Below are 25,227 nucleotides of genomic sequence, written 5' to 3'. Positions count from 1 at the left end.
CTGAAAGAATCATGTACCTCAAAATCAGAGCTAAAATCCTGCTGCAGAATTTTGACCAGCCAGTTCAGTAATCTTCTGTAGCCCAACAAGGACCCAGCATGTTGTTTAGTACACTTGAAAGTCAGAGTGCTTTCATTTGTAATTAGCTGTAACCAAACATCATTTGGAGTTTGGCATTTACCCTTTGTTTTTCACTCTCTGTGCACTATGGCCAAGTTGTACTTCTTGTTTTTCCCTATTACGACACAAGGTAGGGCCCTGGACAAACAGGCAGCTTATTCCACTCAGGTTGGAAGCCATTCCTTAATAAGAATAGTTACTCCATGCTAGTAAGGCTTGGTTAGAAAATACCAAACAAACAAGTACAAATAAGCCAGCCCAGCTACCCAGCTAAGAAAGAGCTTATAAACCATCCAGCAGAGCATGATAGTGCCCTCCCCGTGAACAGGGACATATTTGGCAGGTTTTCCCCACCCTAAGAATCCTGGTACAGAGCAAAGTAACATTTTTCCAGATGAAGATGACTGCAAATACAGAACTGGTTGCTAGAAACCAGCTTGCTAGTATTTTCCAAAAAGTCTCCTCTCTTAGAGTGAGGAAGAAGAAATATCCTACAAGACATGCAGCTTCCCACCAGTAAATGGGCAAAGATCTTTCATTGCAGGTTCAAATCAAAAATATCAAGTGAAGGTCTTCTGTACACAGAATTTTATCAGAAAGGATGAGGGGGTGGTTTTGAAATCAGTGTACAACTTTCTTTGAAAAGCAAGTGTTTATACAGAGGTAGCATCCAAATTTTTTTTGTGGGACTAACACTCGTGCAGTGTTATTGTTTTGCTATTCCAGAAGAACCCTCTGAGATAATGAGCACTGCTTAAAACAAACAAACCGGAGGTCCCACAACCATGAAGATGACAGTGTTGAGAACGAGCTCGAGAGAGACTTAAAGACCAAAGAATTTTCCTCTGTTAGACTGGCCAAAAGATGGTCTAACACATGTCTGTGTGAAACAGGCCAAAATCCAGGTGCCACAAGTGATACCCAAACACACACACAACCTGTGAGAGGGCAGGACAGCACCAGTACACGAGTTTGTATAAACCCTACAGTACAGGAGGTTGTTTCTAGCAACTGTGACTACAAGAAATTGTGCCTCTGGATAACCCCAAATCCCCCAAAAGTTCCAAAGTCCCAGTTTCCCAGACAAATTACGAGTTGACTTCCATCCAAGAACCCTCAGCTGCCTCAAACAGGAACTCCTGCTTGCTTGACAGTTTCTCCTGGTGCAATACAGCTAACAATTTGGTGGGAAAAAATGAGGGAAAGAAACAGTGTTTTGAAGCAGGGGATGCTACAAGTGGTATTTTGCATAATTACAGAACATCCCCAACCTCTCCTTGAGCTACAAATCTCTCCTTGAGCTGCAATCTTTACAGCACAGAAAAAAACAAATTGTCAGTCTCTCTTCTCTTTGTATTGGTGAGAATTAGCCAGAAAGAATTAACTTGTTTTCTTTTGGAGATGAGGGAGTGATAAGAGGAGGCAAAGCTTTCATCCCGGCTTCTTCTCATCTCTTTCAAAGATACATTTTGTTAATGGCAACTATCTAGTTACCAGTTGAAATAATTCTTCCACCTTGAAAATTGTATTTTTATCTTCAGTGTTTTAATTTTCAGAATCATCTCTGACTTCAGCAAGCATGTTTGTCTTTAGGACATCTCCCTCCTGCACATGATCACAGATTGTGTCTAAAATTCACATGCCTTCATAGAAAACCAAGTTCTGACCCTCTGTCACAAACACCTATGGATGGCTGGAGTGCTATTGCTCTCAAAGCCTCACACAGCCTGTAAGACTTATATCTTGACTCAAGTTTGGAGCCTCAAGGCTTGACCCCAACTCTGCTCTAAAACATTTTTCAAATCCCCACAAAAGATTTGAAAGCAAACAAGCCAGCAGGTGAGCCAAGGAAACAGATGGCTTATTAAAGTTCCTTTGTGTTTGGTCACTGTTGAGAACATAACCTTGCATTTTTAACAGTAAATTTCACACTCTTGCACTTGAATTAATTCAACAGGAACAACAACTCCGAAATTAACACTCTCCTTTCCCTCAGTTTAGATATAAAAAGCATCTGAACTCCACACAGACTTGAGGTACAAAAACTCAAGGGCATTTTGGAAATGCTGACAGCACTCAAGTCAGAGTTTCAAGGATCTTTGCTTCTAACTAACTAGATTTCAGTCAGAGAGTTTCCAGAGTAGAAGTTTTAAAAGTTAACAGCATTATATTTAGGATATGTACCAGCAAATCAAAACAATATCTGATGCAGGGCTTCTTTCAGCTCTCGAGATAGGATTTGCCTTGATACAAGTCTGAATTTGATTCAAGCAGGCTTAGTCACTAAACCCCAACCCTGAATCTGTTTCAGGATTAGGACTGAAGTATCACCTGCAGGTGGTTTTGCATGAAGCACTTCTTTCCCTCACTCTGTATTCCAGCTTCTACGAAACACAACTGTCAATGTGAAACAATCCCATTAGAGATGCTGGAGTGAACGGACCCATCTCAGACAGGCTCACTGCACATCACTGTTCTATAAAGGGTTGGATCACAGAATCATAGAATGGTTTGGGTTGGAAGGGACCTTAAAGATCATCCAACTACACCCCCCTGCCATGGGCAGGGACACCTTCCACTAGCCCAGGTCAGAGCCCTGTCCAACCTGGCCTTGGACACTTCCAGGGATGGAGCAGCCACAGCTTCTCTGGGCAACCTGTGCCAGGGCCTCACCAGTCTCCCAGGGAAGAATTTCTCCCCAATATCCAATCTAAACCCACTCTCTGTCAGTGTGAAGCCATTCCCCACATCTTGTCACTCCAGGCCCTCGTAAACAGTCTCTCTCCATCTTGTGGGTTCCCTTCAGGTACTGGAAGGCCACAGTTAGGTCACCCTGAAGGTCACCTTCACTTCTCCAGGCTGAACAATCCCAGCTCTCCCAGCCTTTCCTCACAGGAGAAGTGCTCCACCCCTCTAATCACCTTGGTGGCCTCCTCTGGACTCGGTCCAACAGGAGAGCTGGATGCAGCACGGCAGAGGTTAAGGCAGCAGCTGGGATGCATTTTGTTCTGTGCCAGAGGAATATCCTTTTCCACATGCAAAGGAGACTGCACAGCATATAAATGCTGAGACAAATAGCTCAAAAAAAGTCACGTGCATTAAATAAACATCTCATGATTCATCATCTCAGTCACCAGGCATACATTTACTGCACTGCAATGTCTTCCAAAGCCGTGTAAGTATTTGTTCCTCATTAGTATGAAACATATAGTGCATTTTGAGAAAGTAGCTTTATTACACAACACTTTATTAATAAACAGCAACATTAAGTGCAAGTTACATCTATACATCTTTAATACGGTCTAAATAGTGTGTGGGAGTGAAAGAAAACAAGAAAGCAAAGGAGTAAGCAAGCTATTTCACTGTAGGGGAAACATTCATACAAAAGCTACAAAATACACAACTTCAAAGGTGCCTTACACCTTGAGAGGTCCTCACTTCAAAGGAGAGAAAAGAGGTCATTGTCCCAGCTGGCTCCAGGGAAGACACAGCTCCACCCACTCAACTTTTCCCCTCTCCCCTCACGTTTGTCCACAGACACACCCCACTGAGGGACTGAAGACATCAGTGTGCAATGCCAATATTTACACTGATGGCAGTAAGATCATCAACTCTGTTTTTGCAAGAACTGCATTAACCCTTGGTTTTGTAGGGCTGATTCTGCTCTTTACACTTCAGTCGAGCCCACATGCAGCATTTGCCATGTTTTGTCATTCGACTACAATCCCACTGAGCCTCAGCTGCGAGAGAGAGGTGTTCACTGGACTTAAATATGAACTGAGGGTACATTTCAGGAAAACACACTAAAAACCCATTGTATTTCCCACATTTTAAGATATGAACCCAAACACAACACCTTCCCCCTCTATATTTTGGGGAACTTTGCACATAAATGAGCCCATGCCTCCACTTCCATGCTTGCACTGAAGGATGCAGGAAATAAAACGCATCTTACAACTGACATATCTACTTGAATTTGCATTAACTGAAGTTTTAAAAGTCAGTTAATCCTATGATTTAAAGCCATGGTACTACAAGACTACCGAAATCTCACTGTAATTAAATGCAGTTCCTGAAACTGAAATACGGTGAGGTACTTTCAACTTAATCAACATAACTGCTTCAAAAAAATTATAATCTCAAAGCTTTATTCAGTGAGCAGCTACATTATTCACTAAACATTACTTAAGAACTTCCAAGTCACTCTCTTGGTAACCTAGAAGAGTCTGCAAGACAGAACAGAGCTTATTTCTACAAGGAGTCTTTAAATCGTTAAGATAAATGAGTGGGGGGAACCCATCACTTTCTAAAACTTACACTTGGCTATACTTGCTTCTATATTTCCCCAGGTACAAAAGAACTATAAATAGAGAATAGAAGAAGCAAAGATGGACTCCGCTGGATCACTTAAGTATTTCCCCGCTCTAGAAAACTGTGAACTTGGCTAATTTTATTAGAGCAAAATCTGAGGTAATCTTCATGGAATCATAGAATGGTTTGGGTTGGAAGGGACCTTAAAGATCATCTCATTCCAACCCCCTGCCATGGGCAGGGGCACCTTTCACTATCCCAGGTTGCTCAGAGCCCCATCCAACCTGGCCTTGGACACTTCCAGGGATGGGGCAGTCACAGCTTCTTTGTGCCAGGGCCTCATCACCCTCACAAGAAAGAGTTTCTTCCATATATCCAATCTAAATTTGCCCTCTTTCACTTCAAAATTCCCACAGTTTTCAGTTTGAATTGCCACAGTCCTGCTTTCAGTGGCAGTGCTAGAACCAGCTCCAAGATAAGTCTACACATCTTTGGTCACACTTCCTCAAAATGGATGAGGAAGTGAATGCCACCAGGTGGTGTGTGCTTAGGTTCTCTATTCAGCTTATAATTTCAGGGACACTTATGAACTTCACATTTTCTAAACCACTAATTCTTGTTAAGTTTGGCTATAACTCACCTAAGAGGTCCAAAACTCACTGGGAGGAGCGAGAAGCATAGAGATGAGCAACATCCCCTTGGAAATCCTACAACCATCACAGAATTCAGAGAATGACCCAGCAAAGAGTTCTTTAGGACAAACAGGATTCTATGCCAAATGTCTGACTGCAATTAAACAGAAGTCACAGTCTGCTATGCCAATGGAAAATGGATGTCAGGTCAAATTCAACACAGCAAGGTGGGGAGGGGGAAAGGCTTTCATTTACCTGTTCCTACTTTCTTTCTCTGTTGCAACAATTTTTAAACCAGCACGACTTTCAACTTATTGATTCCTCTCTGTGTTTCCAGACAGCATTTACATTTTGTTCCTTTCTGAGATACAGCCATCCATTACTGACCATGCAGTTCCAGGCTTTCATCTCTACTCTTAAAGACTACATCTTCTTCCTCACTGCACCCTCAGCCACCTCATCCAGAACAATGACCTCAGGACAGATTTCTGGAGTCAGCAGACCTGTCAAAAGCAGAGAGCACAAAGCAGCCCTCCCCCTTCTCTAGTACATTATATGTGATCCACTTATTTTCCTTCAGGAAGTCCTTCCTCACTCATCTCTGCCCTTCTCGTTTCATGTGCATTTTCCCAAGTGAACTCCTGACACTTTACGGTTCATTTGCAAAAGTCACCTCAGACACACCATAGAGGAGAAACTCTGGTTAAATCTCACTGTCCTCCTTCAAATTCTCCCTTTTAACCTACTTCTGCAGAGTGCCTACCCAAACCCAATGGATCAACAGGTAGCATAGTGAGACCTTACTGCTTCTCATGCTCATTGAGCTTACTCTACTCATCTCCATGTGCCCTACACACCTTGGACAGGGTATCCCTTTTTTGGGGGGTGTTCTGTTGCCTTTTAGGGAGGCCAAGACAAACACAGTTCTGATGTAAAGAGCAGGAAAGTACCCAGAAGATGGGCAAATTAATCAAGCCTTTAGAAAGTAAGCTTGTCCCTCCAGAAGGAATTTTATCATCATTCCTCTTATCACCATGGATCTTCACCAAATGTTTCTGAACTTATGAGATACCCAGGATGCCAGACACTGGTACTGAAGAAAACACAGTCTGGAGAGCCATCAGGAGCAGTGAATGAGTTAATAGGCAGGGTTAAGGATTCAGAGCTGTGTGAGGGATCTTAACAAAAGGAGCCTGGAAGTGGTTGCTGGGATTTCTAGTCTTTATTGATGTGCAGCTATGGAAGTGTACAATCCCAGGTAACATTAGGAGAGCTGAATGGCTTATTAAGCACAGTTACCTAGCAAGCAATCCAAACCCTGGAAAGAATTCAAGGGGAGGCGTCCACAGAAAGTTTGTGTTGATCATAAGCTAGTGAGCAAATAAAGATTAAAATTACCAAAATATAAAGCATTCATGAGCCCAGACATCCGAAACATGACATTTAAACTTAAAAAAACCACACACACACAAAAAAACCCCAAAAAAACCCCACCAACAAAAAAACCCCCAACACCCTCCCCCTGCCCCAGTTACACAGGTACCAGAAAAGAGAATTAAGGTTTGTTTGGTTGGGTTTTTTCTAATGAGCAAATTGAAAAGCCACATTAAACATCCATGTCCAAATTGCCCATGTGCTTCTAAGTGTCTTTATCAAAAAGATGGAATCCATTCCCCTGAAGAAGGTATTAGGCATTAGCAATCCTGGGGAACAGTTCAACATTCTGTGTCTTGGGCACCTTTAGCACAGAGTGCAATAGAGTTTTACATTATATGAATATAATGCAGGCCTATATTAAAAAAGGAGGGTAAAAACCCCAGAACCATTCAAGTCCTTGAGACATCTGTGTTGCTGAAGAGGTGACACTAAAGGCCTGTAGTTTCAATAGCAGCTACTTTAAGATTATTCATGTAGCACACGTTCCTGTGTGTTTCAAATGTTCAAGGGGCTTTAATTTCCAGAAAATGCCGAGGTCTCAGGCCCTGCAACTTCAATCGCGTTAAACACCTCAGATGGAGTTGCCCAAAACAGATGTACTCCAGTGACTCAAAATTTTGATCTCATTTGCTAAAGATCCCCATCTTCTGGGTTTTTTTTCTTTTTTTTTTTTTTTTCCTGCTTCAAGTTTTCACTACATGCCTTCATTTTAAGGGCAAACAACTTTTATGTTAATTATTGAGTGACCTTCAAGTTTTCCAAGGAACCCCTGGCAATTTAGTCACCTAAAGAACCCTCCTCCTTCTTTCTCCTCTCCTCCTCTCAGTCACAGGAACAGTTGTTATGATTAACTTTATACCAGAGTCCATTATATAATATAGAGGGAATGTTTGCAATAATTTAATGGTTATCTGCTAGAAACCAAGCATGGAAAACTAGGCATTGTCATGGGATTTGCAATGGCAGTTCTTTGCATTTCACGATCCTGCTTCTCAGCGTACCCCTATCCTTTCAAAACCAGGAGAACTGGATTGCCCAAACCTTTATCATTTTAGAGTGGAATGTTCTTGTGTAAATTGTGCACATAAAGTGGCACTCCTCTGAAGGGAAGGCACTGGGAGAGACACGATTATTTATCATGTTTGTTTTCTTTCCTAATGAGCTCATAAAATAAAGCTTAATTTACAGAGGATGTTGTCCCACAAATTTGAGGGATCCAAATGAACCATAACAGCTACACACTGGTAACTGATAAGAACAAGCTCATCACAATGTTTCAATCACAAAGTTTTGATTGGTTTTCCCTTTTGGCTTTTAGAAGCAATTTTATCTTTTGAAAAGATAAAAAAAAAAAAAAAAAAAGGAATAAACCTGCTCTCACTGGTAGAAATCTTGTCCCCTGATTAAAGATCACAGTAAGGTCACTTTTAATGCATTTTTACCATAACCTGAAATTGAGTGCCATTCCCTCCTCAGCATATTGACCACCCTAAACTTTGACCTGGAACATCTACTCTCATTGCCTGAGAACTCCTCTGTGTGTTTGCAATGAGCACAGTCAAAACTGGACAGCTTGGATTTCTCTGTAAAATGAAATTGTGTTGCACATGGATTGCAAGAAGAAGAGCACAACCAAAAACTTCCAGCTCTTATTTTCATTCCCAGCCAATCTCTGCCTGGAGAGGAAGCTTTTTTTTTTTTTTTGCTTTCACTGCAATATCTGCATTCTTTGTAGGTGGTCAAGTCCATTGTTGTCCCAGGGGAATAAAGAAAAATTCTATGCATGGAAATTTAGGAGCTTCCAACCCTCTATGTGGGAGTAGTCTGCAAAAGAGAGAGCCTTTAATTAAAAACAACTTTGGAGCTGAAGTCCTGCTTGTTCAACTGTTTTCAGTTCTTCCACTTACAAAAGCTCACTGGGATCCTAGAAATAGGAAGCCAAAATGTTTAGGCTGAAGTAAAAAAACTTGAGAGCTTTCAATGTTAGTAATAAATTTTTTTGCTTTAGTAGTGCTTTAACACCTGGTGTATCCTCAGAAAGCTATTCCTAAAATATTTGCTTTCACAAAGTTAAGGCAGATTCAACTGCAACACACAGCTATGCTCATGCAAACTCATGCCTTTTACCAGAGAAATAATAATTAAAAAAAAAAGAAGAGAAAACAGTATCACTTTATCTGAATTCCACTGCTGGAGCTGGGGTCACACTGTTTCCATGTGGTGTATCCTGCACTTTGCTGACAAGCAGCAATCTAATACAAGGATTCTGAAGCCTAAATCAACATCACCGTTAATCCACCACCAGCTGAACAGAAACTGCTGCGCTTTGTCAAAACATACTTTTAAGGACAAACATGCTAAGAAAACCTGCAGATCAGACACCAGCCCTGCCCAAGTTCTAATGTTTTCTTCCACATGCCATCAGCTCCCAAATATTACTCCTGCAGAAATGCAAAAGCAAATGGAGGTATGAGTTCTTACCTGCCATCAGAACACATATTCTTCAAAGTGCTCATGCAGCAGGGATAACAGTGTCAGAACAGATATCTGAGCTGCATGGATTCAGGTTTGAAACCAAATTCCAGCTGATAGTACTTCAGCATCCAGAAATTCAGAAATCTGCATTTTGAAAGCAGTATTTAAGACAACAGTGAAGGATATTTTCTGAAAGCAGCTCTGTAGGGTTACATTCTCTGGTACAGACAGACCAAAAGGAAGACTTCCTCACGGGCATGCTGGACATGGCTACAACCTTTCTGGGCTTCAGGAGTGGATTTCAACAAAACCTGCAGGGCCAGAGCTCCCTAGATTGCAACCAAAGGAGAGGGGGAAATATCTGGGGACAGCCACTGAGCATTATGGTGCCCAGAGACGGAGGCACCTGCAAATGCACCTCTCCCTTGTTCAGGCTCTTCAGCCAGGTCAGGTGAAGATGGGGAATGTTCACAGCTCAAAGTCCTTCTCAGGAATTTTAGTACCTAATTCTTCCCTTTGCATTTGCACACCAGACCCAGGGACAAGGAGAAGACCATGTGTAGCAGCTCAGAACATCTACCCCTGAAATGGGAGAGCAGGGTTCTAGGTCTTTCTTTGTTTGAAGGGCCTCAAACCCCATCTTCTCCTTTCAGACAAGTATTATCTTAGCTGATTGCATCTATCATTCCTCTTGTCATGAAGCCAAGAATACCCCCAATGTACATTAGACTGGAAAAAAAAAATGCAAGCGGGATTTTAGCTCTACAAATCCAGTAATTAAAGGCATTCCTATGGTATGGAAGAATTTTCAGTTCTTAATACTGCTTACAGACTTTGGATTAAAAAAAAAAAAAAAAAAATCCTTTCACAGAAATGCTTACACAGCCCTGGCAGCAAAGATGGGAACACAGGAGGCTCTCACTGTAGGTTTCCCATGGCACAGGGAGAAAAGTGTGCACCAGGATCTACAGAACAGCACTGGGTGTATGGTTAGATTAACTTCCAGAGGGTAAAACACAAAAGCTCTCTCTCAAACACCCTAAAAGACCAACAGGGACTAACTAAACCCAGGACCAGATGCATATCCCTGCATCAGTTACTCAATAACAGGAAAACAAAGTTAAACCTTCATGAAGCAAACGCCAATCATTTTAGTATTCTCAAAGGATTAAGCCAAAAGAGGGAAAAAACCTGAAAACAGACACACCTTCACACTAAATAAACTCAACATATAATTCACTGAGAATCTTTTAGATTTTCTGTATTTTAATATAATGAAGTACACCACAGGGACAGTAAGGTTTGAAAAAAAGCACTCCAAAGCAATACAGTGTATCAGTCTCATTCTAGGACATGCTTTGGACAAGTGCTGGATCATCTCAGTCCAATCTCAGAAGTTCTCTCTATCCTAAATTGCTCTGTGATTCTCACTGCCTGTCAGCACATAAGAACAGGTTACTATAAACACACTAACTGGGAAGTCAAACAGCCAGTGTTTAGCTTACCTGAAGCAACATTTAAGCTGTGGATCAAGTAAGACTGTTCAAATGAATCAGCACCACAAAGTGTTAAAAAGTCCCCACATTTCAGCATCCAGGGAGCAGTGGGATCAGTTAAACTTTAAGTCCTTTTATGCTAAAAGAGAACTATTAGGATTTCTTGCTTCTGCCAACACTCCTTATGATGTTGCAAGATGAGCAGAAATGTAGAGTGTAGTACAATATAATTGGTGGATAATGTTCAGGCCCCACGTTTTTTGTCTGTTTTTTTTTTTCTAACTTCCTTGCAAAGGTCAAGTTGCCCTTCAAGTACTTTATGAAACAGGATTTCACCTTGAAGCCCAACTCGAGTTATCTAATCTATGGTTAGTTTTAACCTTGAAGTTGTCTCTGTCAGACAGAAGTGCCAAGGATGACACTTTGGCCCAAACACAATGGTAAAAAAAAAAAAAAAAAAAAAATCACTCATTTTCCCAAATGGAGGAGTCCACCACAGAGCAACATTATTTGTAGCCCTGCTGAAAAGACAACAGATTCCCCCTCAAACTTCTGAAATAGCCCAGCACGAGGAAGTTTTTCTTAGCATACAACTTATCACAGCTGCACAAAACTTTAACCTACTTATGTTCTGTGATGTTAGTGCCACCTCACTGCCAGAACATGTGGGAAGAGACTAAAACTGCACCAGCAAAGGTGTAGACTGAGCTTCAGGCTCTGAGATCCTTAAATTGGCCTCAGGCAATACCTATGTAGAGACTACAGGAAACCTCTAGCACAGGTCAATCTACAGTCTCAATACTTAGCCAGCACTGGCACTCAAAAATCCCCAAACCCCACACTCCAAATCCCCTGCATGATCCCAAGAGAACATAAAAATCAGCTCACAGGCCATAATGACTCATTACACACAGGTATTCACTCACTGCAGCAAGAGAAAGCTGAAGAAAATGGGAAACACTAAAACACAGTGTAAAGCCTAATTAAAAATAGGAAATCTTAATTCAATTCAAACCCAGTCCAGCACAAATCGCTGCCAATGGAGCTTGTCATGTAAAACCGTCAGACAGGCACAGCCTCTCACTCCATGGAGGAATCCATCCAAGTAGGACAAGTGTCAGGTGTCAGGAGAGAGTACTGAGGGAAAAATTTTGCTAAATAGCAAATGTAATGAAAACCAAACCCAACTGCCAAGGGAACACCGCGGCACTCCAACCCTCCTGCCTTAAAACCAGGGAATTCAGCATCACAACCAGTTTTCCAAGCTTATCAAGGCATACATGCCCTGTGGTTTTGACACTGAAGGTGAGATGAGATGGCAGTTTTAGTTTAGTTTTCAGTCTTTAGGAAGAACCAGTGCTACTTAACTTTTATTTTCAAAAAAATAAACTGCCCCCAAACCCCCACCATCTTATACATTCCTAGAAGCTTTACAGTGAGTGGATACCATATCCATGTGACCAGTAAGCGCTTTATCTCATTATTCCTAAACTTCTGCAAGCTTATAAGTGCAAAATTAGTCCATAAAGCCTTGCTGGCATAGCCAGGAAAAGGACTGTGCTGTTATAACTTATGCCTTTATACCCATTTTATACCCCCATAGAAGGGTCTGCTGAGGCTCAAAGGCATATTTTACCATCACTATGCATATCTCAGATTTTGGGGTTGTTGTTTTTTAATATCAGAAGTGATGGATTCAATTCAGAATCTCTGTCTAACGCAGCAGACTTCACATGTCGCAGTAAAAAGAATCTAAACCACTTGTGACAGACTATGACACACAGGTCCCTTTCCATGTTATTTTAAAATCTCTATTTTCCTTTACCCGAAAAGCACTTCCATAACATGGAAGTTATGAGCACCAAGACAGTAAAAAGAAGTTGGTGATTTAAGTAATTCTGTAGGTATTTTTGAAACATCTCCCAGGAAAGTAAAGGCATTTGAGATTCCACTGTCAAACTGTATTTTCTAGATAACCTCTAGAAAATAAAGTTCTCTCTTCAGTTCAGCCACAGCTTTTGCATCAGCTACATACAAAGGCAAGATTTATATCCCCACTTGGATTTGAAAATGGAAAGTTTAATATGTTACTCGCTGAAAATCTGTATTTTCTTCTATCTCAGACCACATGAGCTGTGAGATGGAAATTGCTGCTACTCACAACTTATTTTTCTAGGGATTTCCCAAATTCTCATTTAATTTTTGTGTTTGTACAGTGAAGAAAATATGAAGTTCTTTAGCCATGAAGATGGCAAAGATTCACCTCTCACCCTTTACCCTCCACTCAAAAAATCTCCTCCCCCAAAAAACCTCAATCCTCTGAAGAAACTTAAGGGTTTATTGAAGAGATTGAACCCTCAACTGCACAATACACTCCTGATGTTCTTTTCCTTTGTTTCTCTCCAGTGAAACCACAGTACTTGTTCTGCAAGGTTAGTGTTTCAGACACAAAATAAACAAGAAAGAAGGATATTTCTTTTCCTCATCAAATTCTGAAGTAGATTTCAATACCCAGATGTGAAATAGTCTTAAATCTCACCAAAAAGCTTTCATTATATATGTTCATCAGAAGTTACTTCTAGGATTTTTGTGGGATTACTGAATATTACATATAATATTACGTATTTTTTGTGGCATTCCAGCCAACACTTAATGTTTATGTGAAAAAAGCGATAAAAGTAGGTGTAGGAAAGAGGGAATTGCATGTTCTGAATAGTGGGCCAAGATTTACAACTTTATCTGACAAGGACTCCCACACTGCGTTGTGCTTCCCAATCAATAACTTACACAAACCCTCCTGAAAGTCTCTGATAACACTGTGTGTCAAAGATGTTTCTCATGTGCTCAAATAACCATGTTAAAATGCACATAAAGCATGTAAATACACTCAACAAATTTGGGAAAAAAAGGCATTTGTCACATTTTAGTTTGAGATTCTGTACTACCATATACATTTATTTGTGCCTCCAGTTTGCAATGCCTGTGCATAGGCAAAACCAAGAGCTGAGCCAGAGTTACTTCCATCCAGATTATACTTAGAAAAACTTTAAAATGGTAAATAAACTTCAATCATTAGGGGACCATCAGCAGAACAACAATTTTCAGCTTCCTGACTATGTGCCTACTTCAGATGCAAGTCTTCTAATATTTATACAAGGATTTGTCCAGAGACAACAAAATAACCTGTTGGTTTGTGTTACAGAAAAGGCACTAACAGCATTTTTCTCTTCAAGTAGCAGTACAGCTATCTGACACTGTCTGAGCCTCTCTAAACTGAGATAAAAACATATAGGAGAGCATTATTTCCAGAGGAAAAAAAACCAAACCTATCCACAAATGACCATCACCATACAGTCACTCCTCTCCCATTTACTAAAAAACCCTCTGCTTGAGCAGAGTAATTATTATCTGCTTTCCTTTCTGGATAGACAGGGTTCTAAAAACATCTCAATAAAATCTAATAACTTTTTCCAGCATGGAGAAGAGGAGTAGGCCATATATACACATGGTATCTATGTTTTAGTTAATCTCTTTTTACCTTTTATATGATAAAGGTTGCCAACAAAATTAAGCATCCATTGCCCAGGCATGCTCCAGAACAGGATATCTCCGTTTCAACTAACAACAACGAATTACTGGCAATATATTTTATGATACTAAATTAGTCTAACAGTGATGGAGTCTGTATTTTGCAAGTAAAGTTCTTGGACGTGGCAAGAGAAGATATAGTGCCAATCTTTATTGCATAATCTATCAGTTTACAAGCTCCTGTTTTCCACTCAAACAAGGAGAGAGCCCCAAGCCTAAAGAGGCTGGAACACATGTTTCACTTCATACATACTGATGGATTCACAGGGAAATTAGGCATGCACATAACACCTTTTGAAAGCAAGGATCTGGCTACAGACACCTTCAAAAACCAGCAGTATCACAGGATGGATCAGGCTGGAAGGGACCACAGGGGGTCATCTGGTCCCACCTCCCTGCTCAAGCTGAGTCATCCCAGAGCACATGGCACAGAATCTCCAGTGAGGGAAACTCCAGACCCTCTCTGGGCAATCTGTTCAGTGCTCAGTCACTGCACAGCAAAGAAGTTCTTCCTCATGTCCAGGTGGAACTTCCTGGGCATCAGTTCCTGCCCGTGGCCTCTTGTGCCATTGCTGGGCACCCCCGAGCAGAGCCTGGTCCATCCTCTGCCCCCTCCCTGCACACACTGACACACATGGATGAGGTCCCCTCTCAGTGTCTCCTCTGGAGGCTGAACAGCCCCAGCTCCCTCAGCCTTTCCTGGTCAGGGAGATGCTCCAGTCCCTGAATCATCTCCACAGTCTCCGCTGGACCCGCTCCAGGAGCTCCATGTCCCTCCTGTCCTGAGGAGCCCAGGACTGGACGCAGCACTCCAGATGTGCCTCACAGGGTTGAGCAGAGGGGTAGGAAAGTGAAATAAGGTTATAAACTCCCAAACTAAGTTCTGACTTCAGATTGAGTGCTTGCACTGCAAGTACATAGTTTTTCTCAAGGAAATGCCCAAGTGCACAAATGCACAGACCAGTTCCTTGCCAACACTCTGGTTTAAGAGATATTTATCCCAAAAGCATGAAATGAGGATCTCACATGCCCTAAGAAATTGTGCCAATGATAAGGCTACAGGTTTCTGTGGAAAGCCATTCCAGACAATCTCCCATTTCACATGCACAACTAAGGTGTTCCCTGAACTCCATGAATACCCCAAAGACACAGCCCTCAAGAGGGAAAGGAGCAAACTGTTTCAATGTACTAAGCTGAGGAGATGCAGCTTAGACAATCCTGCAGTCTGGCTGGGGTAGAAATGCCAATTCAAAGGCCCTCTGGTAAGGGAGAGGCTTTGACCTTACTAAGAAGTGTGCTCATCACTGATCTTTTAAGCAAAAATACAATGCAATGAGTTCTGGCAGTCTAACACTTTGCCTCCCTTCCTTCCTAACAATCCAAAGTGATGGGAAAGCCTAGGGATGGAACAGGGAGCTGAAGGGAGAAAAAGAAAAAAACAAAAACAGGCTGTGTGTAAAAAAAAAAAAAAAAAAAAAAAAAAAAAGGGTGTGTAAAAAAAAAAAAAAAAAAAAAAAAAAAAAAGGGATGCTTTGTCCAAAATGCAATAATCCTGTTCCAGGTGACAGGTGTCAGGCTTGGCCAGCTCTGTGACAAGCTGTGTGGTTCTACTGCTTCCTGGAGAAGCTTTAAGACTTCAATTAGAAATCTCCTCAGACCTAGGAAAGGTTATACGAAAGAAACCTGAAATTACTTTTGAAAGTACAAAGACTTCTAGAGTAAAGTAAGATAGGCATCCACATATTTAGTTATGAATGACCTGAATATTAATTTGGAGGTATTTGTGAGTTTTCTGCAGATTTGACAAGTGAGATGCATTTAAATTTGACTTCATTTAGCTGCTATTTTTTTCTCCTTGCTCCAAGATATCAACTACTAAAGCATGTTTCCTTAACAACTAAAACTCAAACGGTAAACTTTTATTTCTTTAAAGTCCAGAAATTCTGGTTTTTAAACATTGCTTCCTACAAAGGATAGCTGCACAGTCTCCAGACTTGCCAAACCTTCATGGAACAAAAAGAAAAGATTGTATCAGAATGACATGCCTCCAAAAAGCTGAGTTTCTTTCCTGCTAGAAAAAGAAATTACTAATGTGCATTGCAATTAGTGTGAAAAACAATACTATCTCTGCAGTTGCAGGCTGGGAAAACTACATTTTGATGTTTACACAGCAGTAAATGAAGTGGGAAAACTTTGAGCTACTGTTAGAAGTTGGGTAATAGGCACATTTTTCCTCTCAAATATTTAATGACAGTGAATCATTAAACACCCCTCAGGTGAGGTCTTCTACATCTTGCTACTGCAAAGATTAGAATATTGTAGGATTCCTCAGTGATCAGTAAATTAATAAAAACCAGACTAAGTCAGGTTAACTTTAAATTTAAAGTTAAGAGTCCACAGGAAACACATGATCCCATTCTTTTCACTGCTCTACAGAAAACAACAATCCAGGAAGTAGAGCAGTGAGAGGATGCAAACTTTGCCAGTGCTCAAGAAATTAATAGGAAAAAAACCAAAAAAAATCTGAAATGGTTTGCTTGCAACACCCAGGGCTTGGCCAAGGCAACCCATGTCTCAAGAACCAAATATTTTTGAAGCAGAAAAGCCAGGGATTCCTGTCTCTTCATGTAAGTGGCATTTCCACACACCACCCTCCCCTGTCATTCATTATCAATAGTTCTGTCCTTCTTTCCAGACATACTGTCTCCACTTACATTCCATTTTCAGTTTGCCCTTGGTTGGCAAGCAAGAGATGAATCTCAACCCTGAAAAACCACTGGTAGAATTTTAATTTGATCTTTTTTAACCATTAGACCAGTATATTTCCTCGGAACCACAGTCACAGAATTCAACTTGAAATGCATTCCAAAACCTTGAAGTACTGGTGCTCCAAATGTAAACAAACCACTCAGATGTGGATATAAAATCCAAGTTTTATGTAAGGACAGATTTACATAAGACAAAGAAAGTGAGGAAAAAGAAGCCTCACGAGCTTCTTTCCGTGAAAAAGCAAGAAGCTACATGTAATAAAAATGTGAACAAGTGAGGAAAAGGAAAGAAACGGATGGACAAGTCATGGAATCTTCAGTTTCAGCTCTGCCATCCCACCAGTCTGAACAAGTGCAACACATAGCAAGGAAACAAGAGGTACATTGTGCAGTGTTCAACTCAAGAGAGACAAGAGATGAAAAGTATCTCCTGTAATCCAAAGAATGCAGAAAGAGTCAAGGATCCCAGTGATATCACTGTCAAAGGAATCTTGTTTTGTTTTGGTTTTTTTCCTGTGCTGACTCAGTCCAGAAAGTAAAAGGTGTGCACACAGAAAGCAAGGGAAGCAATGAAAATGTGAGAGGCAGCACTTTTCCTTTGAGATTATTTCTCACCTCAACCAGAATTCACTGGCATGTCAGAGAAAAACTCTCCCTGAAGCACAGATCCTTTTAGAGAGCACCCAGGACCTTGTCCCATCTATTCATTTCTTTCAGCAGATACCACCAGTAAACATGAATGCAATATCACTGTGCAAAAAACCTGAATGCCTCTGAAATGTCTCTCAAAAAACAAGTTTTCTCAGCTGTATTTAAGACTTTGTGCAAGTTAATTCAATTTAGAGGGTCATCAGACCTACACTGAGTTTCAAAAAAAAAAAGTGTATTTTTGTCCACTTCACATATTTGAAGTTGTGAAAGAAAAGCATTTGTGAAAGTCACTCCTCTGTTCTGAAATCAAGTAGAGACATGACTGAAATTCTAACTTATCAACTGAAAGTTTCATGAAGAAATGTAAGGGCCCCAAACCACCTACTGCAGCCCCCAAAAATCCTTGTTTTCAAAGTCACAGAGACAACTCCAGAGGATCTACAACACCCAAAGGCTGTAAGAGGTAGCACAGTGGATGGAGCAAGACCAGAGATGTGATGTGTATTTACTATCATCCACAGGAATTCTCTTCCTCTCTTCAGTCTCCACAGTTTCACAGCAAGGAATTCTACAGATCTAATTCCTGCCAGTATGAAATGACCTGCTTTTGTTTGTTTGTTCTGATCTAGGTTCTGACCAGCTTTATCTGATGTCCACTGGTTCTTGTGCTGCCAGAATGAACAAAACAAGTTCTGTCTGCCTTCACCTCATTCAGCATTTCATAGGCTTCCCTCCCACATTAAGTTGGGGTTTTTTTTGGACTGAAAATTCCTAAATTGCTGAATTGCTCACATCTCTCAACTTTACTACCTTCCTCTAAGATTTTTCAGTTCTACTGCCTTCTCTCCAAGATGAAGGAACCAGGTTGCAAAGACTATCAAAAACATGTAGGAACCACTGATTTATATACATATAATGTTGTTTTTCTTCATAGTTTTATTTATTAACACTGAATAAAAGTGGATTGATCTTTTTTTTTTGAAGTACAAAACTCTGACTCCATGATTTCAGCTGGGAAAAAATGTTTTAATAAACCACGCACTACAAGCTGACCCTTTGTCTCATGCCCCAAAACAGACAGCAAAAGGAAGTCAAATTAGATTACTGATGCTTATGATGACAAACCAAATTGCTTTATTCAAAACAAGTAGAGGTAAATAAGTAACTCTCCCCACATGAGGTTGGGCAAGCACCATCCTGATGAATTTTCAGCAGGCACATACCTTCTGTTCTCACACAATAAAATCATTCAAAGACTGTAACTCACTATGACTTGTTTCAAAGTGACAAATAAAGGAGTGACACTGCAGTCACCTGGCAGATAGCCACAAACTGGCTCCACTGAAAGGAATTTATTCAAATACTGTCAACAAAAAATTCTTAAATGTTTTAACTTGGCGGGAGAAAACCTGGCCCAAACACCAGCGCATTCCAAATTTCCTGAAGTTACAGGTTAACATACACATGCTCTGGCTAAATGCCACACGGGAAAAGTGAGAGACCAGTGTCTCTACAAATTCTGCACCCTGTTTCAGCCAGCAGGACAGTCTTCATTGCTGGTACTATTCCACCACACGGAACCACCACAATCTCTAGCAAGAACATACTGTTGGTTGCAGGTAGCAATTCCTTCCCTGAAAATGTTTGTTTTAGAAGAAAAATGACCAACTGATATACATTAAAGAGACACATAACATGCCTACAACGTGAGACTGCAAGTACTCCAATGAATAACCAAAAAAACCCTTCTCAAATACAGGACACCTTAAGACAGTGTCTAAAGCCAGATTCTAAGACAACACAGCATTTTTTATGCTGTACATACTCACACATGTGCTACACTTTGGCAAAGCTCCTATATAGCACAGAGTGCATTTTACATATGTGCAGAAGAATTTCTACTAGTTCTACATTATATTAAGGACAATGCAAGTAAATCCTTTCAGTCATGCAATATTACTATCTAACCTTACACAGCTTTTTCTGCAGCAAGATAAAGCTGTTGTACATTTATCCTCATCTGTACTTCTGATACGCAGAACTTCAACAAGAGACAAGCTATCATTTTGCAAAGGACTAGAGAATTTTATTCTCTTTAGTTATACTGGTTCCCTCACCTGCTCCAGTTATCAACTGAAAACTACTACAGATAACTGTGTTTGCAGCAGCAGGAGTTGCAGAATGGTAATCACACGCAGAAACACAGGAGGTGTGACTCATACAGAAGTCTACCACTGAAAAGCTGATGTGTACATAAGGTAAACCAGATTTAAGCAAGGCCCGTGAATGGTGACAAGCCAGAGAAGAAAGTGCATTCTGAGTTTCACTTGCTTCACCAATCTCATTTATATCATAAAACAGGGGGGTTGGGGGGGAAAAAAAAAAAAATCAAACAGATAAGAAAAGTCAGATAAGAAAAGTCATACCAATACATAGTCTGACAGTATATATTTTTACAGCAATGGGTTTTAAGTTCTGATATTTCTGATATCAAAAATTAATCATGTTGTCAGGAAAACCATTACCTGCTTCTGTTTACTTTTCCTGTCTGCTTTTCTGGAGTTTTGGCAATGTCTGACTTGCAGAGTTGAGGACAACCCCTTATGCAGAATCACTAAGGCTGGAGAAGACCTCCAAAATCATTGAGTCCAGTCTTGGATTAAACACCACCTTGTCAACTAAACCATGGCACTGAGCGTCACGTTCATTTGTTCCCTGAACACCTCCAGGGATGGGGACTCCACCACCTCCCCGGGCAGACCCTTCCAATGCTTCACCGCCCCTTCAGTGAAGAAATTATTCCTAAAGATCTGCTGCCCAATTTGAAGCTTTTTGTTCATAACTTACCTGCAGATGAAAACAGACAGAGATCCCTTTATGCAGTGGGCTTAGAGCAACCTGCTGCTCCAGGCATAGGTGTCAACTCTGCTTGACAGGGTCAGTTCCTAAAAGAAAGAAATTGAAATATTGCTATACATTAGTAAAACTACTTTTTCTTGAGGATAAAGAAATATCTTGAGGATATTCCCACTCCTCCCTTTTAATGCTTTGGAAAAAAAGAGTGTTCTCCCAGCATCTGTAGATCTATGACAGCCTGCTACATACAAATAGGAGTTTATTTTTAAAAAGTTAGTTCAAAAGAAATGTGGAATACTGAACCTAATTTGCTGCTTCTTATACATTTTCCTGCTATAAATAACCAAGTGTGGTAAACAGCATTTCAACAGCTTTCCAGAAGGTTAGGAAAAAAACTAAGCACTGTATTAGGTGGTCATGAGCATCTACCACTGCTAAATTGTAAATATAGGAGATTGTGAAATAATCTTTCCTAATTTTCTTTTTAAGGAAAATAATCCTGAGACTGGAGCTGTTCCAGACATAAAAACCTCCAAGTGCCCTCGAACTGCATACCCTGCCTCCCTTGGAGTAGTGAATCACAACCAATAATGCATAAACAGTCACACAAACTAGGCAAAGGGTAACAAATCCCAAACTGCTGATTAAGACTAATATTAATCAGCTTGGAAGGGATGCTTACTACAGCCATGTTTAACAGCATCATTGTGACAGACTTACAAACATTGCCTAACACTATGTCATAGTGAGAGGTGGTTGTTTTCAAACATTCATCCCCAAAGACTTTCTGAACAGTATTTTAAAGGAACTTATCTATTATGTGTAACTCTAAAATGGGAACTTTAGCATAAAAGAACTGATCTATATCAGAAAAACCTGCTTCTAGTATTTTGGCATCTCCTCTTCCACTGTTGTCACACACTAAATTTTGTCCAGGCAAAATGTTTGTCTCCCAGTATCTCTTGGAGTTATAAGAAAAGATGCAGTTAAGTACCAACTCCAGCATAAGAATGCCCTAAGAGTTCAAAAAGCGACAAACACCTCTTAAAAATCTGGAAAGAAAGAACTTGCCTGTTGTAAAACACTAGACCATGCACACTGAGCATCAAAGCCCTACAGGGGTAATTGCTTCTCTCATTATGGCCAAAAACTTCATAACAGGACGTTCAGGAGCTCCGAAAATCTCATATCAAATCATTTTTACCACCACTGACTGAATATGTAGCTTGCACTCACAAACCAGTATTAATTAAATTCCTGGGTTGTCAGAAAACGTTTTGGTGATGTTTTGTGCTTTCCACTCTGTGGACCCACTAACATTTAGTAATGGTTCATCACACGGGTCTTTTACTTCAGCTCCGAAAGGACCATAACAATTTTTGGTGAGTTTATGCCTCTCAGCTGAGAACCTACAATTTCATAGAAGGAAGATATGCTTGTTAAAAATCCCTAGTGTATTTGATTGCAGTTCCATTATTCACCACGTAGCCATAACTACAGTCAAACAGTCATAGAAAATGCAGAACATTCATTTAACCCACCACAACAAGTTAGATCCCCAATGCTTAAGCCCCAGTTACTTATACACATGTCAGATTAGGAAAATAGATCTGATTTTAGGATACAGATGGTGATTTAGTTAATCCAGAGGCACATATGCTTGAGTTTTGCTGGGGGAAGGAGCAGTAGAGGAAAGAAGTATCATCTCACTCCAAACTATGAAAGTTCAGCTTTGAGATGTTAAAGAGTTGTCTTTAACTACTGCAAACTGATCAACTCCCAATATACAAGCAGTAAACATTTCAGTTGCTGTTCCTTGTTAATTATCCAGGGTACTTTACACACCAGCCAAAGAACAGTGGATTCTTAACCTGAGAATGGAGCAGCTGTGATGCTGATCCAGGAGCAGGGACCGACACTTCCACTCAAACAGAGCTGCTTTATCTTCTGCTCTATTGAAGCCCTAAAGCTCTTCTCAGACCACTTTGCAAACTGAGTGGGAAGGAGTGAGGATAAGAGCCACATTCTGTCCTTAGGGACCCCTATTAAATCAGATTCCCAACATCAGCTATTTCCTCTTTGTTTTCCTCAAGCCATATGGCTTCCTGACAAAATCTGTACAAACAATAAATCCATTAATCAAGCCACTGCTGGAGGAAAAGCCTTTTTTTTCCCCGTTCCCTTCATCAATCCAGACATTTTAATGGAGATGTTTTATGTATTTTATTTTATGAAAGTTCCAAGGAAAATACTAAAGTAGTCTTTGTTCACACACTGCAGCCTTGTAGGCCAGAGCTGCATTTCCAGTACATACTTGTAGAAGGAGATCTTCACATGTTAAAAATGCAAAGAGATACAACAATAGAGTCAAACCAGCAAAAAAGGAGTCCAGCCTTGTTGAATATCTAGCAAGGATGTAGTATAAATTGCTACCTGGGCTCCCAAGTATATTGTACAAAAAAAGAAAAAGGCAACAAAACTTACAGGTTTTTGTAATTAACACAAATAGGTAAAACAAGAGAAGCAGCTCTGAAGAGATGTGTAGATGTAAATAAATGCCACAAGTAGGCCGTGAGCAGTTGAAAGGAAGAGCTTCTTTTAAGAGATGCCACAGAAAAGGACTTTCTTTGCAAGGGGAACCAAGACGACCAGTTCCACACAATACACTACATAATGTGTTTGACACCTCTAAACTTGTGAAGTCACACTGGTGACAATGTGCATCTCAGATCACGAGGAAATAAACACCACACATGCAAAGAACTCTATGGTAGGGAGGAGATATAGAGAGAAGAGTAAGATTTTTAGCTCTTGTAGGGGGGAAAAAATCCCTTTCTAAGATTAAGAGCTGATTTCCTTTGCTTGCAACAGCTTTTTTACCACATCAGATTATTCTCGTACCCTCAGATGTCACTCATAGACATTTGTGAAGTCTGTGCTATCCCTGTCTATGCCAAACTGCTACTTGCATCACAGCCTGGAGCCTTCACAGCAAGCAAGGGGTTTCTTAGTGATGATGGGAAAAGGGGGGACCAAGACACAGTTCATCATCTGAATGTATGATGGCATTACCAACAAACTGAACAAGGTTCATGTGTTTAGAGACTGTCATAGACTGGCCTGGGTTGGAAGGGATCTTAAAAATAATCTCATTCCAAACCCCTGCCATGGGCAGGAACACCTTCCACTAGCCCAGGTTGCTCAGAGCCCCATCCAACCTGGCCTTGGACACTTCCAGGGATGGGGCAGCCACAGCTTCTCTGGGCAACCTGTGCCAGGGCCTCAACAGGGAAGAATTCCTTCCTAATATCCAATCTAAACTTCCTCTCTGTCAGTGTGAAGCCATTCCCCCCCTCTTCTGTCACTCCAGGCCCTTGGAAACAGTCTCTCTCCATCTTCCTTGTAGCTCCTTCAGGTTCTGGAAGGTCACAATTAGGTCACCCTGAAGCCTTCTCTTCACCAGACCGAACAATCCCAATTCCATGAAAATGCAAAGTGTCTGATTTGATTATCTCTTCCCACTGATGTTTTTTTCCAAAACTTCTTTGACTAAACTTATTAAATCAATAGTCTGCAGTGCAGGAGGAAAACTGGGAAGAACAAGAAATTGCTTTCAGACTCAAGTGGTCCCTTTCAGTCACACATTTCCAAAGCAACTGCGACCCTTCCACTCACACAGAAGAAAAACTAGACTGGCATGGTAACTAATCTTTTTACCTTAAATCATGTTTTATTTTCTTCACAGGCGTTCGGTAGCTTACCGGGCTATCAAAACTATGTCTTAACTCATGTCAACCAAAGTAACCCTGTGTTTAAATGAAGTTCAGGAAACACAAAGCAGTTTATGACACTAACAAAAACCTTACAGAGAAAGCATTAAAAAAAAAAAAAGTGAAGTTTGCTTTCAAAAAGTTTGGGTGGGTTTTTTGTCTTTTTTATGGGGGGTTTGGTGGTTGTTTATTTTTTTTTTAAATACAGAAAAGCAGCATCTTGATTACAAGTAGGAAATCTTTTAAATTAAATCCCTTTCAGTCTTTGTTTAAGTTAAGTAACAATTAGCCACAAAAAAAAAAAATAAAATATGGAAAGAGTAGCCTTCAAATTTTGAGTCATTATCTCCAAGGAGACACATCCGTAATTTTAACAAGGTCAGAACATTTCAGTCAGTTCTTTTGGGTAATGGATGATACACAGGGAGCCTACATCACCATGAATTATTAGCTTTGAGGCCACAATCTGAAAAGATGCACCATCATATTCAAAGTACAGATGGATTTGTAAATGTCTTGAGGTAGTGGTGGTGAAAGGTATGTTTGTTTTGGACAGAGCAGTGAGGAGGATCAGGTGCTGCAAGTTAGGGAGGCCTTTTACCACATCTGGGTCAGATGGTCCCAATTATCCTCTCATCACTGTTAATCAGAAGTCCTCCTTCAGCAGCTCTATAATAACCTGTGTAAAAGTAAATCTGGCATTGGTGTTTGGCTTCTAGCAAGGAAAAAAAACTCGCCTGTCACAAATCAGTGCAAGCAGCACCCTGGCTGGAAGTGTTTTAAAAGCCTGTGGCAAGTGCAAAGTGGTGTCTCCACGTCAAGTGTCAAAGTGGAACACAGGAAATGTTGACAAGAGAATTTAAGTGTGTACCAGTGGGGAGAAGAAGGTCCTGCTGCATCACTGTTCTGCTCTTTCTGACCCTATGGATAAACGGCAGGTGCTCCCAAATTAAAAGGATCTGTTAATCAGCCTGTTTTGGCTACTGCTCTTACCTGTGGGGACAAAACTGGAAGCAAGACACTTTATTAGGAGAATACAAAGAGCATCAAGCTGTTTGTCTTCACTGACTTGTTCATATCCTCACCTGACTGCAGAAGATCAAAGGGGTTTATTCCCCATCTT

The 25,227-nt window shown here is 40.6% G+C and overlaps 1 protein-coding gene across 3 annotated transcripts in view; it reads right to left on the bottom strand.

Moving 5' to 3' along the window:
- RASSF8 (Ras association domain family member 8) overlaps nt 1–25,227 on the bottom strand; it is an 81,089-nt gene that overhangs the window by 24,812 nt on the left and 31,050 nt on the right. For 2 of the 3 annotated variants that reach the window (XM_027660764.1, XM_027660762.1), the window contains exon 2: nt 20,326–20,423. The gene's annotated coding sequence lies outside the window, so the exon portion shown is untranslated. Of the gene's footprint in view, nt 1–8,981; nt 9,110–20,325; nt 20,424–25,227 lie in introns of those variants that run through there. The other variant, XM_027660763.1, reaches the window with a different exon arrangement.

This window comes from Corapipo altera, unplaced genomic scaffold, assembly GCF_003945725.1.
Source record: "Corapipo altera isolate COAL_440 unplaced genomic scaffold, ASM394572v1 239, whole genome shotgun sequence".
NCBI classification, from domain to species: Eukaryota; Metazoa; Chordata; class Aves; order Passeriformes; family Pipridae; genus Corapipo; species Corapipo altera.
Note: the sequence above shows the minus strand (reverse complement) of the source record. Positions and strands in the feature narration are given on the sequence as shown.